This window comes from Ursus americanus, chromosome 19 (assembly GCF_024610735.1).
Source record: "Ursus americanus isolate L20-20 chromosome 19, mUrsAme1.1.p, whole genome shotgun sequence".
NCBI classification, from domain to species: Eukaryota; Metazoa; Chordata; class Mammalia; order Carnivora; family Ursidae; genus Ursus; species Ursus americanus.
The window spans coordinates 24,787,196-24,806,006 of record NC_142145.1 but is presented as its reverse complement, the minus strand read 5'-3'; the positions used below and the strand labels follow the sequence as shown (position 1 = coordinate 24,806,006).

The 18,811-nt window shown below is 52.6% G+C and overlaps 1 protein-coding gene across 7 annotated transcripts in view; it reads left to right on the top strand.

The window, feature by feature from the left end:
• The first annotated feature begins 8,212 nt into the window (after positions 1 to 8,212).
• CTIF (cap binding complex dependent translation initiation factor) overlaps positions 8,213 to 18,811 on the top strand; it is a 286,823-nt gene continuing 276,224 nt past the window's right edge. For 2 of the 7 annotated variants that reach the window (XM_045790031.2, XM_087869837.1), the window contains exon 1: positions 8,214 to 8,405. The gene's annotated coding sequence lies outside the window, so the exon portion shown is untranslated. Of the gene's footprint in view, positions 8,406 to 8,798; positions 9,423 to 18,811 lie in introns of those variants that run through there. The other 5 variants (XM_045790034.2, XM_045790033.2, XM_087869838.1 and 2 more) reach the window with 5 other exon arrangements.

Sequence of the window (18,811 nt, the reverse complement as noted above, 5' to 3'; positions counted from 1 at the left end):
CAGATCAAAATTGTTTTCTAGGTTGGGGGACAGGCCAACTGTCTGCGGTCTGCTCCTCTCTCTTCCGTGGCCCATCTGAGGTTCCAGACTGGCTGGCCCTGCAGGGAGAGGGTCCAACATCTTCCCGTATAGCTCCCTTCCCCTGGGATGGTCTCCAATTCGATGTCAGTCAAATGGCATCTTTCCTTGTTTTTCTGAAAACCTCCTTTGCCACTTCCTCCAAGCAGGCTTCCCTGATGTACTGGCAGTCCAGTGATCTCTAGACCAGAGTCAATGCCACTGGTGAGCTGTGCTCATTTTAGACTTTGCAGAAATTCTTCAAAGAATTCAGCAGAACCCCTATTCTGGCTTAAGATGGAACACAATAAATTCAAGGGCTTCTTACACTCTTTATTCAAGTATCAAACTTGATCAAAATCAGTCAACTCCTGGGAAGGTGGTCATGGGCAATCATGCTGTGAACCACACTAATAACCACAGGTGCATTCCAGAACAGTTTCTGGCAAAGCACAATCTGTCAATGAGGGCTGATGCTGGATACACCGGTGAGCTGCTATTTAAGGAAACTATGGTTACTCCTTTTGTAAAAGGGATGATCATCTCATAAAGTGTCTTTTGTGTAAACTCCTATTTTCATGTATTAGGTATATTTTAGAATGTAAAAAGCCTTTCCGGAAAGAGTAAAGTCTAAACAAATTTGATAATCAATATTGTCAAAACAAAAAAGGAGGTGGGGCGTGCGGATTGTGTCTCCACATGGGTGAGAGGAAGAGAACATCTGCTTCTAGAGCCTCCAGAAGACTGCTTCGTACTCCCCAGGCTCTGCTGACAGGGAAGATGAGGATGACTGGGTTGGTGGCTCAAGCCAGAATGAATCCCAGGGTCTGGGGCGCACTCCGCTCAAACACAAAATCTAACGGCACTCCTGTGGGGGCACAGAATAAAGTCCCAATTGATCAGATTTTCTTCCCAGGACCCATATAACCTATCCCCAAGATAACAACAAAAACACCAATAATAACCAAAAAATAAAACCTAAGCTTCAGGGAGCCCTTACAATGCGCAAAGTGCTTTGTATACATGACCGCCCCTAATCCTCCTAACGAGACACCAAGGGAGGCACTGTTATTCCCCCATTTTATAGAGGACACGGAGTTCCCGGTTATAAAAGTTGGCTGCAAGATACAAACCCTGGTCTGTCGGCCTCCGGAGGCCAGGCTCACACGAGCTCCACGTTACTAACTTTCTGGACCTTCTGCCTCTTCCTTCCCTTTGCTGACTTCCACCCTGCACCTGTGGATTTCCATTTATGAAGCCCAGGCTGCCGGCCCTTCCCCTACCCTCCCCACGCAAATAACACTCGGGCTTCAAAGCCTGACTCAGGTTCCACATCTGTGAAGCTTCCCCTGTGCTCTGGCTCTCAAGATACCCCTTTCCCTGAACAGTCACTCCATCTCTATTGGTATCTGGCATATCTCAGGTTTTAAAATTATACTCCCATTTCTGTTTAAAATGTGCCGTCTTGGGGGTGCCTGGGTGGCTCAGTCTGTTCAGTGCCTGCCTTCGGCTCAGGTCATGATCCCAGGGTCCTGGGATGGAGCCCCACGTCGGGCTCAATGCTCAGTGGGGAGCCTGCTTCTCCCTCTCCCTCTGTCTGCCGCTCCCCCTGCTTGTGCGCACACACGTTCTCTCTCTCTGTCAAATCAATAAATAAAATCTTCGAAAAAATAAAAATGACTATATTTTTAAAAATTAATAAATAAATAATAAAAACTACTGGGGTAATAAATAAGTTGAAGGGGGAATTCAGATTCAGTTGACTGCATCTTCATTATTTCCCGCAATCATTTATTACTAACAAATTGGGAAACGTGACAAACATTAAAAATCCGCCTGGGTGGCACAGCGGTTAAGCGTCTGCCTTCGGCTCAGGGTGTGATCCCTGCGTTATGGGATCGAGCCCCACATCAGGCTCCTCCGCTATGAGTCTGCTTCTTCCTCTCCCACTCCCCCTGCTTGTGTTCCCTCTCTCGCTGGCTGTCTCTATCTCTGTCAAATAAATAAAATCTTTAAAAAATAAAATAAAATAAAAATCCCAGATATGGTATGTGTGCCAAAATGAGCCACTGGGGTGTCAGAAGAAAGTATTGTGAAATTTACTGATATTCACTTTTATATTAAATATGGGCAAAAAACAGGGCACCTGGGTGGCTCAGTCAGTTGAACGTCCAACTCTTAGTTTTGGCTCAGGTTGTGATCTCAGGGTTGTGAGATTGAGCCCTGAAATGGGCTCCCCACTCAATGGGGAAACTGCTTGAGATTTCCTTCTGCCCCTCCCCGCACTTGCACGAGTGTGTGTGTGTGTGTGTGTGCTCTCTCTCTCAAATAAATAAATAAATCTTTTAAATAAATAAACAAATAAATAAAGACAAAAAATAATCTCGGACTTTTGAATCATTAATTCCAAAAATTTTAAATCATTTAAAAACATTTATTTCATCTTTATGGGGAAATGGGGGGGGATGGGTGAAATAGGTGAAGGAGATTAAGGGTACACTTATCATGACGAGCACTGAGTAATGCACAGAGTTGTTGAATCATTATATTGTACACCTGAAACTAATATAACACTGTATGTTAACTATACTGGGATTAAAACTAAAAAATTAATTAAAAAATAATCACACTGTACACATTAAACTTATAGAATGTTAAAAAAATATTTATTTCATCTTTAGACCATCATTTAAAGCGTCTATTCTGGTAAATAATCTGGAGCCAGATAACTGACAAACATATTCTAGATCAAAAAATATTTTTTGACCGATGAGATATGTGAACAAAGATCATTCTTCTATGGCATAAAATCATTTGGGGCATACACATCTCTGAAGTCTCAGTTTAAAAGAAAAATACTCCTATTTTTATAGGAGTATAGCTCCTCATTATAAACTCACTGGTGAGGAAGAACAGCGTTTCCTACAGCTGGAGGACAGGGGCTCCCTGGGGACTTAGAGAAGGTGACGCCTGCTGTTCGGGAAGAAGGGGCGTGGTTAAGCTCGCGGGCTCTGAGGTCCACTGCCGGCTGGCTGTGTGCTCCCCCTCTCACCCCCGCGGCAAGTTCCATCACCCCTCTTCCATTCCTTCTACTATAAAAGTTGCTGTGTTGAAGAAGGGAGACAAATGTTTCTTGTTGCCTGGCAAATAGTAACTACTCAATTAATATATTGGCTATTGTTCTTTGGAAAAGGGGACTTAGAGACTGTGGAAGGTTCATGGCCAAATTATTCTGCGGACCTTTCAGAATAAGATTTAGGAGACAGGAATTACAAAGTAGTGGAAAAGGGAGACATCTAGGATAGAAAAGGGAAGGACATCTTCAGGAGGCGCAATTCCCAGTTATAGGGATCATAATGGCCCTAACTCTTCTCTTCGCGGGTCCTGCCTCTGAGGCTGTTCTAGATGCGGGTCGTTGGATTACCGAGATCAGAAACCCTCTCAACGAGCACAAATGAAAGGGAATTACTGTAAGGATACAGAGATATCAGGAATCTGAGAGAAGTATAGTACACTGAGAATCAGAAAATCAGAAACTGAGGTTATGTTTGACATCTCTCTCCCTCTTCCCCACTCCACCAACCCCAGCTTTCTCATCTTGCACTGGCCCATCAAGGCCACAGGTGGGAAAAGAGGGGCACCCAACCAAGACTGATGAGGAGCAGTCACCAATGAGCAAAGGCCTTTCAGCCTCTTCCTGTAGAGTCCTGCAAGACGGATTCTGATTGGCTCAGTTGATCCCCTGGAGCCTGGGTCTCTTAAGTCCAGGCCTAGCCAATGGCCTGTGGTCCCTGGGATCACGTGTGTAGCTTTGCTCCAATACCTGGCTGTCCCTCCCAGGGTGAGTATTGCAGGGTTTTTACAGAGCGTAACCTGACATTGAAACTCGTTCCTTGCGGAGTTGTAGGGATGTCCCTTTGCCCAGGTCCTCGTCATGGACAAGGCCATCATGTGGATAAGGAGCTCCTGCCACTGACCTGTGAGGTCTGACCTTGAACTCTGAGGGACTTGAAGAATGCCTGACTACTCGTGGGCTTTATTAACTATCCTTGAATCTTGCAAAACAAGATCTACTTGTCTTATGTTCCCTCATGGCTTTCAGGGCTTTGTGTAACGGAGACTACAAACCCCTCCAGCTCTGCTGGAATGAAACAGCCTAAAATTCGTCCTTTTGGCCGCTTAATTTTAAAGCTACTTTTACCAGGGGGATTGTAAACTTCTTGAAGGGATAACTTCAGGTTTGGAAATAATCTTTGAGATTGTACAGTCCAGCCTTCCCATCTTACAGGTGTGGAAACTAGGCCCAGAGGGAAGAAATGTCACCCAGCAGCAAAGGGTCGGGTGGGATCTGGAACCTACTCTCACATACTTAGTTCCACCATGGTCTTTGCAATGCCTGATGCATAGCATGTTCCCAATAAATACCCCTTGGTTTATTTCTTATTTAGCTTCTGCCTTTTACAAGCTCGATCGTTCTCTATTGATGCCCTTCCTCCACCACCAACTTCAGCCCCAGAGGATCACTTTCCGTCTGCCTTTCAGATGTTGGTCTTTGGGGTTGTGTAGTGGAAGCTGAGATGAGGCACAGGTGAAATATAACCTGGTTCTATCAAGCCACTATCTCTCCAGGCCAACACCACAGTAACAGAGTGCAGACACCAGACGGGTAACTTCCTTCCTTCTGCTGGGCCAGTGGCCATCAGACCGACACATGATGAACCCAGCCTAGTTTCCACCTAAAGACACATCTTCCGCAACGTCTCCCAGGCCAGTGCTACCCAACAGGGATTCTGGCCACTGCTGCCCTCCTCCCCCCCCCCCCCCGGCCCACTTTCCTCCCAGAAGCCTTGTCTTACCATGCCAGCCTACTGGGAAGCCTTGGCTCACTTCGAGTCCCCCTCACGCCATGTGGCACTTCGTCATTTTCCCTAATAGCACACGGTCTCCCCGGCTCCTGAAGACAGGTAGCCTCTCCCCCCGACCCCACACTCTGGTAGGTTCCCACCAGGCCTCCAATAAATGTACTGACTGAGACAGGAAAGCCTGGAAGGCAGGCAGAAGAAGGAAGGAGAAGAAAGAATATTTCTTTTTGCTACTATCTTAGGCACATGTGAATTGGGGAAAGCAGCTGCTTAAAACAGAGAATCATTCTGGTTTTCAATTTCTAGGCTATGTGGTGACCAGTCAAACAAAGGCAACTCTTGGCAACTCAGATCTGCCACAATTAAACCCATTCTGGTGCTAGTTCATGAACTCCGTCCCCAGCAGCAGCTCGGACCGAAGCGTGCAGCGTGGGTGTAAGATCCACTAGAGAGCAGAGAAGGAGGGACACCAGATGAGGACCACGTCAGCCCTGGGCCTCGCATTCTGGGAAACTTTGGTCTGAGGGTCCCACAGAGCTCCCCCTCTCAGAGATCCCCACTCCAGCCTGGAACCCCATCATCAGAGACCATTTCAGAGAGCTCTCAATAAGAAGAAAACATGTAAAGACAAATATGTAGGGGCTGGAGGAGCGAATCAAAGGCTTATCTTATCCTCCGTTAAGGAAGGTTTAGCAGATGGGAGGTAAAGAGAGAGCCAGGCTCTGTTGACCCAGGGAGCAGAGGGCAAGTGTTGATAGGCAGGGAGAAGCAATGCGGGGGCCCAGAGGAGGTGCCCTGGCTGGGTTGACACACTACGGGGGTCCTTGGGCAGCAGGATGGGGCGGTGTGGGCTAGGAGAGCTGGCCCAGTGGAGGGTGGGGACTAGAACCGAAGGTTCCTTGAAGACAAACCTAATCTGTTTCACACGTGAGGATGAGTCACCCCCCCCCCCCCAGGAATCCCCCTGGTGCACCAGCTCTGCTGGCGACTCCACAGAAAGAAAAGTTCAGGGATCCTCCCCCTGGCCCAAAAAAACCTGGGCCGAGGAAAGGAGTCCGCTGTCACGGACCACTTGCTATGTGGCAGAGCCAGCGCAAAGATACTATCACCATTGCTTCTCACAAGGCCAAGGATGGCTGAATAAACTATCCAAGGTCACCATGTGGAGGTGAAGGAAGCTGTCCAAGGTCACAGAGCTGGGAAGCAGCATACCTGCGAGTCAAACCCAGGGGTCAAGCTGACGCTTGAGGCTGTGCCATCCCCACTGGCCGGCTCACCCCAGGCACACTCCCCAAACAGAGGTGTGTACTCTCTGCGGATGTTTTGCATTCTGCACATTGCTCAGTCTCTCCTCACCTCTGGGGGTGTGATTTAAAGCAGAGGCCAAACCAAGACCCAGACCATTCCATTCTTGTCTCTTTGTAGGTGGCAAGCATCGCAAACACAGTGCAAAACAGCACTGACAACAAAAGGTAGGTCCATGGGAATTTGCTGAGTGGATAGACTCCAGTACTATTTTATATTTTGTAAACCTAGGAAGTCATCCAGATGTTAAAGCATAAAAATAACACCCTGCTTGAACCAATGAGGCAGAAGAGGGACAAACCAGCGGGAAGAGTCAGGTATGCTTAAACATGTTCCTTTGGTGAGGGATACCAGACCTGGGACGCAGACAGCTGGCTTCCTATACCCCCTCTGCGGTAGACCTGCTGTCTTCCCCTAGAAGGGAGGGGATGACACGCCCCCATGCCCTTTGGTACAAGGATCAAATGAGCGGATCTGCTGGGCGTCACTGTGGATGTGCTTTGCTTTCCTCCCATAATTTGGCTCACGCTGAGCCACAAGCCTGGAAGATCGGCTCTCCACTAAAAACGATATCCCACTCCTCCTTTCAAGGACGACTTCAAGCCTCACCTCTAGTGAGAAGCCATCCCAGGCTCCTTCTGTCCTCTAGATCCACCCTTCCATTCCTGCCCCTTGAACACTCCCCCAACCTCCCCCGCCCCCATCAATCTGCTCCCTCTGCCTTGCCAAACTGCTGGGACTTTCAGAATTGGCTTGCTTCTCTCTCATCTGGTGCCTCTGTAGCTTTAGTCAGATATCTACCCCTTCCTTTGCCTTCGTTAAAAATCTTAATGATTCTTTGCTCAAGTGCCACCTCCTCCAGGAAGCCTTCTATCCTGCAGCCACCCTCCATCCAGGTTGACTGCTCCTGCTGAGGGTTCCTTAGAACTTTCTGCTTATTCCTGTGTTAAGTGTTGCCTTTTCCCCTATACTTTCATTGACCGTGGTCCTCACACTAGACTTTGAGCTCCCAGAGAGGAGCAACTAAGGGTCTTACTTGTCTTGGCATTCCCAGGCATGTCCCATCTGTGGAAAGGGCTCACCAAATGTCATATGTGTTAATGAGTGGATTTCCACTGAAGTTATATGTGTCACACAGTTCCTCAGATGAGTTTATAAGCCCCTTGCTTGGAAGGGTGTACAGCCTCGTGTATTTCTCAGAAAGGCCTCTCTGTCCGAACCTCAGTGCCTGGCACTTAGTAGGTACTTGGAAAACATTGGTGATCTGGTTAAGTGATTACTGACTTATCCACTGCACTGAATTCTCCCAGCCTCCAGGTCCCCAGTCCCAACCCTTAGCATGGCCAATGGAAAATTAATTGGTTGCAAAGTGCATATCTAATTACAACATCCCGCCCCTGCCACAGAGATGTTCAAATGTTAATTATAACATACGCATCTCAATAACAGACGTTAGCATTTAATGCAGCATTAATAACGCCACATGGACCGCCTAGTGCATACACAAAGCTTCCTTTTATCTGCCATTAGGACAGACTTTGCACTTTCAGCACGGAAGTCCTCATCCTGAAAGCCTTCCTGCCCCTGAAACCAAACGTTTCCCTGCAAGCCTGGAGCGCGCCTCAGCCCCCAGTTCTCTCAATGCGGAGGTCCCCACCCAGGGCCGCGCCACGGTCGCGGGGAGGGGGCGTCGGCCGGCGGCTTTCGGCGTGACCACACTAGACAGTCTCCGCTGCATCGGCGGCATCCACGGCGTCCCGGCGGCTCCCCGCTCTCCAGGGCCCGCCATCCCGGGAAAGAAAGGCGAACTACATTACCCAGCAGGCCTCTCGCCGCCCTCTTTCCTTTCAAGTCTTTGCACGTGGCCGGAGGGGAGGGAGGGGCCGGGACGTCACTCTCCTACATTCTCTTTCCCTGTGTCAGAGCAGGGATCGTTTTTTTTTTTTTTTCCTTCCTCTACTCCCTCCCCCCCACCCGCCCCTCCCTCCCTCTTTCCCTTCCCTCCCTCCCTCCCCTCTCGGTTGGGTTTGTGCGCTGGGGCGCGGATCCCCTCCGCAGCCGGGACGCGCGGAACTCGAGGCAGGAGTCGGCTCTCTGGAGCCTCCTCCCTCCCTTCCCCTTCCCTGCCCCCTTCCCCCACCCCCGACTCGGACTCGGAGCGGCGGCCGGAGGAACCCCGAGGTGAGCATCCCCCCGCCCGCCCGCCCCCCTCTTTTAGTCAGCTCAGCTTGCGGATCGATTCGGGGACCCGCCGGGAGGGCTGCGTGACGTGCGCGTGCTTATAGCTAAATCCGAGAAGACCGCCCCAAACAATTAGCCCCCTTTCCCCTCCCTGCGCCCCCGGCCGCCCGGCGTCCGCGCCCATCTTCCGACCCCCTCTCGGTCGCGGACCGCACTCCACGATCTCGCCCCCTCCCCAGGTTCGCCGCTACCCCGCAGGGCTCCCCGCCCAGTGGGGAGCCGTAGCCCTGGGGCTCCGGAGAAGAGGGGGCTCTCGGGGGCGCACGGCTGGAGCCAGGCTCGCGTCGGAGCCGCGCGGTGTAGCCGCTGTCATGTGCCGGGTTCCGAGCCGGGGGGGGGGGGGGAGGAAGAGAGCGAGCGTGATTGCTCTCCCTTTTGTTTTGAAGCCCGCATTTGCTGCATCAAGCAGTTGCTTTAGTAGCAGCCAAACTTGCAGCTGTTCTGACCGCGCTCCGCCGAGGTAGGGAGCGCGGCCCTGGGTGGCGACTCCGGGCCGGAGGCTGTTGCGCTGGTGGCTGCCGGAGGGACCCCGAGAGAGTGTCTCCACGCAGCCCCTCCCTCCTGCGGTGACTGATTGTGTCTGTAGCAGCGGCCGTGCGAGAGTGTGTGCGCGCCCGTCCCCGCGAGCGCGGGGATGTCTGTCGTCTAGACAGGCGGCACCCTCCCTCCGTCCCCGGTGAGCCTGCGGGCCGCGGGGGGCGCGGGGGATGGGAGCAGAGGAGGAACCCGAATCGGTGGAGCCATTGCGGTCGCAGCTTTGGACATTCCCTACGGTGGTGATTCTGTTGGCTTTTTATTATTATTCCTGTCGCCGCGGTGTAATTGGGCCTGGGGAATAGATCCGCCAGGCGGAGCGGGGGTTAAGTTGACAGGCTCTGAAAAGCCTGCTCGCCGTGGCGAGTGACCCGAGCGGCCGCGGGGTGGGCTCCGGCTCCAGCTCTTCAGGACGACGAGCAGGTGACTGTCCTGGACGTGGGTCGTGGGGGCAGGGAGGGCAGGGGGTTGTGGTTCGGTCTGCGGCGGCGGAGGTCTGCGGCCCCCGAGGACCGCGGGCCGGAGCTCGGGTGCGTCTGGAGGAAGCATCCCGGGGACCGCGGGTGTGAGTTGGGAATGTCTTAACACTGACATTAAAAGACAATCGGGGTTCGGAACCCCTCCTTTGGTCGGCGTTGGCTGTTGGGTTTCGTGGAGTTTTCAGGGCTGGGGTTGGGGGGCCGGTGTGAGCAGGGAGGGGGTGCGACTTGTAAAGGGGAGGGTTGGCTGCCGGAGGCCTGTGTGTTCCCACCCCGAGGAGCGAGGCGTCGCCTCCCCCGCCCAGCTGTTTGTGTGTGTACACACCGCTCTGGCGTGTGTGTGGGGGGGCTGGGCGTGGGGGGGACAGACCGCGGCGTAGTGGGGACGCGCGTGGGCCCGACTGCCCGGTGAATCGTCCCGCCAGCCCCCTCGCGGTCCCAGTTGGGCTCTTAGTCATGTGTGTGTCCGCGCGCGCCCGCGCGCCCGGGTTACTTGGACTGGGGGTCCTGCGGCTGTGCGACCGGGGAGCCCCTGCAGTTTGCGTGTGCGCGGAGTCGGCGAGGGAGTTCCGGGCTCGCGGTGGCGCGGGAGACTCGCCGTGCCTCCCCCCGCGTCCCCATGCCCCCTGACCCGGCGGGCTGGCAGCCTACTCGGCGGCGCGGGGTGCGGGTCTGGCCGGGCGGGGAGGGGCCGCGGGTACGCGCGTGTCGCCGCCCCCCACCCTCCCAACACGCTCGGGTTGACCCTTGCTCCGCGGCGCTCGGTGGGTGCGCGTGCTCGCGCGCCCGCCGCTGCCTTGCGGACCCTGGAGAGAACCGGCGCGCTCTGCTCACCCCCTTCCAGTTCTTGGTCCTGGAGACAGTGGGGGCCAAGGGCTGCCCGGCCCACCCGGCCCCGGCCGGTCGGGGCGCTGCTGCCCGAGCTGCTCCCCGGGTGCGCGGCGGGCCGCACGCCTTCGCCGCCTTCACCGCCGGGTCTGTGCGGCCGGGGGATTATCTCCCAGGCTAGGGGCCGGCGCGCAAAGGGAGGAAGCGGCTGGAGCTGCGGGCCCCGCGGCGGCAGGAGTCTCGGGAGGGCGAAAGTGACACAGCACGAGCGCCGCCGCCGCCGGAGCTGGAGGACAGAGGAAGGAGCCGCCCAGAGCACGGGGAGGGGCCGCGGGCTGTCCGGGCCCGGTTCCTCGTTCCCGGTTCCTCGTGCCCAGCTCGGGGTCTGGCCCGAAAACCTCAGGAATCCCGGCTTCGAGCATGCCCAGCCAGCGCGAGGAAACTGCCAGGCTTTCAAGAAAATCCAATTATATGGGAACAGAATGCACTGAGCAAACGTTAGAGGTGCAGCCCCTCACAGGACGCACTCAGGTTGCCTGAGGAAACTCCCTTTGAGTATTTGAAACAGGATTCGGTTTACACACAGATCATCTCTGGTGTGTCAGGTGTCTGTCCTAGATAATGTACGCTTGTAGGCAGTAATTTTGTAACGCATTCTGGGGTACAGCGTCATCGGTGATTAACAGATTTCAATAATAATAGTATGTTTGTATGACTTTACAGGGCGTTTCTCCCACCCCCCATCCCCACTTTGAATCATCATATTTATTAAGAGGGTCCTGTGAGGTAGGGGGGTATTAACCCCATTTTACAGATAAGCACACTGAAACTCAGAGAGTGCCATGACTTGGCCAAGGCCTCTCAGAGGGGGAAGGGCTACTTTCCCCCTCTTTGTGGTCCTGTGATTTCTCTTTTCAGCCTATGGCTTTTACTTTAAATAATGGCCTCTGTGTGTGTGTGTGTGTGTGTTTGGGTTGTTTGTTTGTTTGTTTGTTTGTTTGTTTGTTTGCTTTGAGGGTAGGTCTTGGCACCCCAGGAAGTACTGAACCTGAGTAAGGGGGTAAATTATACTGGTGTTTATTCTTTGTCAAAACAATTTTGATTTGTTACCAGTTCTCGTGAGAATAGCCATTAAAGAACAGAAGTCTGCCCTGCTGTTATCATTACTCATCTGATAATTTGCAAATGGTGAATGGTTATCAGCTCTGATACATCCACTATACCAGAATCATGCCTGCGTGTAATAAATCCCTATGGCATACGTGTTTATGCAACACCTGTCTGTCTTCATATGAGTGTGTTCATGGATTCAGTGTCATTATTGAATCCACAGTTTATTCTTTAGGTACTGGTTTCAAAACCATTGGTTTAAAGCGTAGATCCCTGAGAAACCATCCCAGGAGATACTCCCTGCCCTCTGCATCTCTGGTGATAGGGAAGCCCTGAAAAGAGCAAAGAGCTCCTACATGCCTGGATGTATTTTTCAGAGTCCAAGTACAGGAAGGTTCTCAGACACAGCCTGGAGGATTATTAGGTTCGGCCAACTAATCATTCATTCACAACTGTGTATTGAGCACCTCCATGTTTCTGTATCTGGGAGTATGTGGAAAGAAAATTGAACACATAGTCCCCACCTGCCAAAAGCATATTCCAGCTGTGGAGAGAAACGTAAGATTTTAAGCCCAGCATATGTTTATTGAACACCTACCTTAGGCTAGATACTCTACTCTGTTTGGGGTACACAAAGATAGTATAGTAGAAATAGCTAAGTTGTAGTGCAATAAAACAGGTGTTTCACAGCCTACAGGAGAGAACAAATCATAAATGCTTTAAAGCACTCACCCTGGGGCTTAGTCCATGTCACACATGTTGTTCGGAAGGGACTCGTAATGCCAGTCCTTTTCCAGAGCAAAGGCAGGAGGAAGCAACAGAAGAACGGCCTTCCATCCCTTGTTACCCTGGACTTCAGGCTGTTTGTAACCTCCTCGGTGGGCCTGGAGGTATGTCCTTCTGTGGAATTTAGGGAGCTAGTGGAAAATGACCCTGAAGTCAACCACCAGATTACTCTGCTGAGCAGTGAGGAGCTGACAGGTTGTTCTCCATGGTCCTGCCCCAGCTCTGCTGGGCTCTGATGGGCTGTGGTAGGCTGTGTTCAGTAATAGGCTGTGACTTCTGTCAAGGTCTCACTCAGGCCCATCCTGGGTTTAGTAGTTTCTGTCTTACCGGTCGGCGTGGATGTTTTACTGTCGGTCTGCTTTTTTATCTGTTCGTTCCCAAAGTCACTTTTGGGGTCCCTGACACTGTCCTCCAAGTTTACCTCGGTTTTGGGGTCTCCTACCCTGGTTTTCAGGTTCTATTGTTTGCAGTTCGGATGATGAAGGAGGAAGCAGGCGGTGGTAGGTAGGATGGAGAGAGTCCCAAGTCTAGAGAGAGAACAGGAGGTTCAAACAGACGGGCGAATCACAGTTGTTGGGAATGTTCCAAATGTGATGGCATTGCTACATAGCTTACCCGATAATGTGGCAGCTTCTTTTGATGTTCTTTTGGGGGGGATCCTCCACCTCTCGGCCTCACTGCCAACTCAGTCACTTGAGCTCAGCTGTTCACATTCAGGTTTTATTCTTCTGTTCTTCTGCCCTCCTGCCTCAGGCTGCACACAATTGGATTTAGAACAGCGCTGTGATGGGGGCCTTCTCCCTGAATTATCACCACGCTATCGACATCTGCCTCTTATTTCTGAATTAAACCCAGGCCAAAGCTGTGGTTCAGAACAGAGGGGGAAACAGACACATCTCCGGATCCTAGGCACCCAGACCCGGGAAGGGTCTTATGGATGAGCTGATCTCCATGTGAAGACCCAGAGGCCAGTGAAGATGCAGTGACTTGCCCGAAGTCACTGGGAGCCCTTGGCAGAGTGGGACAAGAAAGTCCAGATTTTCATGCCTCATTCAATCTTCTTTTTCCATACTGTGATGCTTTCTGAAAAAAAAGTGGGGTTCTTACTTCCCAAAGAGTGAGAATGCTATTTCTTCTGTGCTTTCCTCTGGTTCTGGGAAGGGCTCTGGGATCACCTCTTAGTCTTGAGGTTCCTTTCCTTTGACACTGCCCTTCCCTGCCCAACCTTTTGTCTTTGGCATCTAGGAATCTGGCTGAGGGCATAGATTTGCAGGACGTGGTAGGCTTGGGGGCTTCCCAGCACACTTAGGTTTGGTCTTTGGCTTTCCCTTCCCGCGGCAGGGTCCTCAGCGACCTCCTGAAAAGTGTTTGCAAAGCTGTTTTGTATGTGCGTTTGTCTAGGAAGAGGACCCACAGATTTCATTGGGGCTTCACCTGACTCAGTAAGGACAGAAACTATTGATGGGGGCAGTGGAGTTGGAGAGGGGGTTGTTTGGCACTGGAGACCACACTTGATTTGGGTTTACAGTTTGCGAAGTTGTTCACACGAGTGATCTCATCTGCCTTTTACCATAGCGCTGCGAGGCTGTCAGCATTATTCCCATTTTGCATATGAGGAAATCGAACCTTCGAGGTTAGTGACCTGCCCAAGTCACAAGGAGGCAGTAGAGCAGGGATCTGAACCTGGGTCTTCAGACTTCAAATCCACTGCCTAGGGCTGGGGTGGTCCATCGTGTCACATCATCATTACAGCTTTGTGAGTGGAGTGCTTCCAAATTTTTAGAACTTTTTATGTCTACTGTTGGCTCATATCCGGCATGGAGTCAGACCCAAGTGCTGACTAACTTACCCAGGGATGGGATGGATAAAGTAGGGGAGACAGTTATCATAGCAGTGATATGTGGCGGGGGGCCAGTTGGGATGATTTTGTGGAAGAGGTGACTTTGGAAGTGGGTCTGGGGTCCTGGTGGACCTAGAATAAGTTTTCAGCTGGGGCAATGGCCCAAAATTCTGTAAAGGGGGAATTGTGTGGTGAGCACAGTGGCTGAGAAGATCCTGAGGGCCTTATAGTAGCATGGTCGAGGGGCACCTGTTCTAGCCTCCGAGATCGGGGAGGGCTTCCTTTTTTTTTTTTTTTTTAAAGATTTTATTTATTTATTCATGGGAGACAGAGAGAGAGGGGCAGAGGCAGAGGGAGAAGCAGGCTCCCTGTAGAGCAGGGAGCCTGATGTGGGGCTCAATCCCAGGACCCTGGGATCATGACTGATCAGGGAGGGCTTCCTAAGGGAGACAGTACAGGAGCTGAAAGCGAATGGATGAAAAGAAGAAACCAGCAGGAGAGGAAACGGAAGCGAGAAGGAACAGTGCCTGCCTACGAGAGGTGACTGGAGGCTGTCTGGCATACCTAGGCATTGCAGCAGCAAGGTCAAGTTCAAAGGTGGAGAGGCAGACAGGCAGGGGGCACAGATCCGAGGAGTTTTATGAACCTGTCCAAGGACCTTGGCTTTTAGACCCTTGGAGGATGCGGCTTGAAGGGGAGCTGAGATGTGGCCTGGATCAGAAGGGAGTATGACCTGGAGCCCTGGAGCCAGGGGGCCAATGGGCCGATGAGGCAGTGACAGGTTCCATCCAGCATCCAGGTCGCAGGGGAGAAGGCCTGGAGCCAGGGCCGTGAGTAGGGGGATGGAGGCAAGGCTATCCATGAAAAACATTTGGGGATGAAAGTCTGTAGTGATTGCTTAGCTTAGAAGAATGAAGGGGAAGTAGCAGTGACTCCCAGGTTTCTGGCCTCACTGACGGGGTGGATGGCAGCCTTTACCCAGGTGTGAACTTCTGGTTGTCGGAGCAGGTCGACTGAGGTTGGGGTGAGAAGGAGGACCTCGTGATCTCCAGGGTCGATGTGTTGGGTTCGAATTGCGGGTAGAAGAGTCCGGTGGCACTGTGTCACAGACAATACAGTGTGCAGGTAGCAGCCTGTGGGCTGGAGCTAGTTGTGGGAGTGGGCAAGAGCTGCTGCCGAGTGGGACCGCGCTGGAGGCGGCTGTAGACAATAAAAGACCTCTTCCTCCCATTGTCAGAGAATCCTTTGTCATGCCCGGCCCGCTGTCGTCAGGGAAGCCAGGCGGGGATGCTGTGTCATGCTGGAGGCCCAGCTGGCAGGATCCAGCGACAGCTGAGAGCACACTTCAGCTGGGAGCCTTTCGAGTGAGGGGAGAGGCGTTTTCATTTTTAACATCCGCGGGGAGCAGGGCCCTGTTCCAGGCCCTCAGGGCACGAGCAAAGGGCAGGGAAGACTGGCCCTGCTCCCCAGGAGCAGGCAGGGTGGCTGCTCCCAGGTGTGGACTGAGGAAGCCACGAGAAAGCTTCCACTCCCTGGCAAGTAGTCGAGTACGATTTCAATAGCAGTGTTGCAGATACTTCTCTTCTCGGCGCGCTGCATTTTTAGAGAGCTGATGTGTTTCAGGCAGAGCTCCAGTCTTTTCCGTGTTCAGTCTTCATGGGCCTGAACTTGTGGCTGGCACGTAGTAGGGGTGGCACCTACATTTGTGGATCTGCAGGGATGTGGCCGGAGTTAATCGTGTGGAGTGGGAGGCCAGCCAGGGAAGGTTCTCATGAGCAGGTCCAAAGAAGGGTATCCCAACACCGAGTTAGAGTATTTTTAGTACCACAGTGGAGTAAAAATCTTGAAAATCATCCAATTACCAAGCACCTAGAAGCGCTGTGTAAAATATAACTAGCATCCTTTCAAAGAAGAGCTGAGCTCACAGAATGGAAGGGAAATACCCAGGGGACTCAGAACTGAGTGTGGACAGCCAGCTTCCCCTTGGGCTAGGCCAGTCCTGGGGGTTGGGTGGGGGGTGGGAGGGGTGGTTCCTGGTCTTAGAACCAAAGGAGGTTGAGTCTTGGCAACGTCTTCTCCAGGAGACGAGACGGGAGCTGGAATGGAGGGCCCTCCCTAAACTGGGCCCCTGCAAAGGTTTGCACACTTGGAGAAAGGATGGAATAGACGTCAGCCCACTGGCATGGAAGTGGGGGAGGGGGAGCCTGGCAGTCTTGGCCTGAATTTTCACCCGCCAGTGGGGAAAAAAAATCAACCCTGGAAAGGAAAATACCTCAGGCCTGTTATGGCTTTGGATGTCCGCTACAAATGTTCTAGAGCGTCCCCAAGAGGAGGGGTTAGCAGATCAAGCCTCCAGGGACCAGGGTCCCCCAGCCCATGGCTCTCAGCTCCCAGGGGCACCAGGAAGATTCTGGGGCTCCTCACCCTTCCCTGACTTGAGTCCTGCCACCTTGGAGAGAATGCTGAAAGACCCAGGTGGCCTGAGAGAGGAGGAGAGGGGGGAACCTTTCAAAAGGGCCTTCAAAACAGCTACACCCCATCATCTCCCCCATGCCCAGGTTCTTGGAACTTTAAACTTGGAAACACCTTAGAGGTACCCATTTGATCTCCTCACTGGTGTGGGTATCCTGGCTTATCTTAGTACTTGCTCTCAATGCTTCCCACGGCCAGGAGCGTACTGCTTTCCAAGGCATCCCCTTCCCTCATTCGGAGCCAGCCTTTTGCAGTTGGAAAGGCCTTCCCTAAGCCTCAGGCAGCCCCCAGCCATTTCCCCCCATTGCCCCGTTGGCCGTTGTGAGAGATGTTTTCCAGGTCCCTTCACCATCTGGTTGGCTTCTGCTGGAAGGGCCCTAATTTGTCAAGCTATGATTCTGTGAGAGAGCGTCTAGCCAAGTCCCATCCTAACTTACTGAGCGCAGAGGGAGTTTTTGCAGATGGGTGCGAGATGCGCCGAGCTGGCCGCATAGGCACAGTCTGTGATGCAGAAGTTTGGAGAAGCTTTGGCTCAGTGCTTTTCAGATTCATATGGGAGAAGCAACAGCATACACTGCAAGTTCCTCCCTCCAGCACTCAGAATACATTTCAGCTTCTAAGTAAACCACTCCGGAATCTGATGCAGGGAGCTGACGTTCACTGAATATCTATTTATGAAGTGCCAGGCCCAGTGCTCGGCATCCTCTGTCTGCCTCACTAAGTAAAAGTAACTTCTGGGAGGGAGAGGGACAGAGAGGCAGAGGCATGGAGAGGCCTAACCGTCGTTGTGACAGTTGAGCCCCAAAGTTATTCAGAAAGAATGTGTGTGGTTCCATCCGAGGTGGGTGGAGCTCACATTCCCCATGCTGTTCCCTTTTAGGGCCTGCCTCTGGGGTAGGCAGTGTCATGATCTCACCATTAGCTGAGAAGCCACAGGCCTTTGCCATATTCGTGGGTCATTCGCTGAGACACTTGGGAGTTTGAACCGTGAGACTCAGAGGGTCGGCTAGAGAATCCACATCTTGACGCGTCAGCAAACTGGGTGGTGCTCACGGTCAGAGTGTTTCTTAGAGCTCGTTGTTCGTCTGTCCTGGGGTCTGTCTGCAGTGCCCTGGGCTGTCCTCGGGCAGCAAAGGCCTTCTGCTCCCCAGGGTGGTTGGGGTCTGTGGGGCTCGCAGATTCCCCAGGTGCCCTGTTGAGTCCTGTGGGACGTGAGTGGCCCGAGCAGTGACGTTGCCTCCGCCAGCGGGATGGCCAGATCAGCACCGCCAGTTTCACACAGGGCCTCTGCTGGCGGGGCCCAGGGGCGAGGGTCAGGGGTTCTGGGAAAGCACCCAGTTTCTCCTCTTCCCCCTCCAAACATTGTTCCTCACGCTTACATCTGCTGGTTTGCCTCACACATTTTAGCGGAAGGCCCTTACCTCCGCTAACATTTGGGTCAGGTTAGCAGGCATGCCTTGGGCACCTGCCGTGGGACAGATGAATTCGGGGAACCGGGCAGGGTTCCAGCCTCCCGTCTTCATTTTGGTGGGGAAGACGGAATGGCCTCATGTTCGAGTAACGTGGGAAGTCCTGGGTAAGGAGAGAGAAAAAGTATGCTGACGTAGCCAGCACAGGGCCATTATACTTTTTTGTTCAAATGCAGACACGTGTGAGAGTGAAAGGAGTGCTATTAATAATCGTGATGGGACACAGACATCCACTGGGCCAGTCCTGGGCCAGTGCGGGCTTATGGGCACATGGACCAGGGATGTATGCACGGGTCACACCAGACACTGTCATCAGTCATTTATACCGCAGGAGGCACACAGGGATGGTGGAGGGTAGCGCCTACAAAGACTGGCAACTGTTTCCCCATTTTGCTCAGGGGCTAGAGAGGAAAGCATTTTCCGTGGGGACTGTGGGCTCAAAGTTCTGATGTGTCTCAGTTTCCAGCCACAAGGATCTGTCATCTGTCTCACCATGATCTCAGTTTTGAGGTTGGAGTCGGAGGTGGACATTTGCAGAGGTGAAAACCACCTGGCTTGTAGAATGTTCTTGGCTACAGGTAAAAGAACACCGGACTCACAGGGCTTAAAAAATAAGGTGTTTACAGACTAACAGAGGCAGAAGTCCGAAGGTAGGGCTCTAGGGTTGGTTAATTCAGTGGGTCAGGGATCATTTCAAGGGCTCATTCTAACCTTACAGGCAACCATTTTCAGTGTTTTGGCCTTTGTCCTCGGGCTTGTCCCCTCATGGTCACAGCATGGCTGCCCCTGCTCCACACATCATGTTCTCATGTAACATTGTCTGAGGCT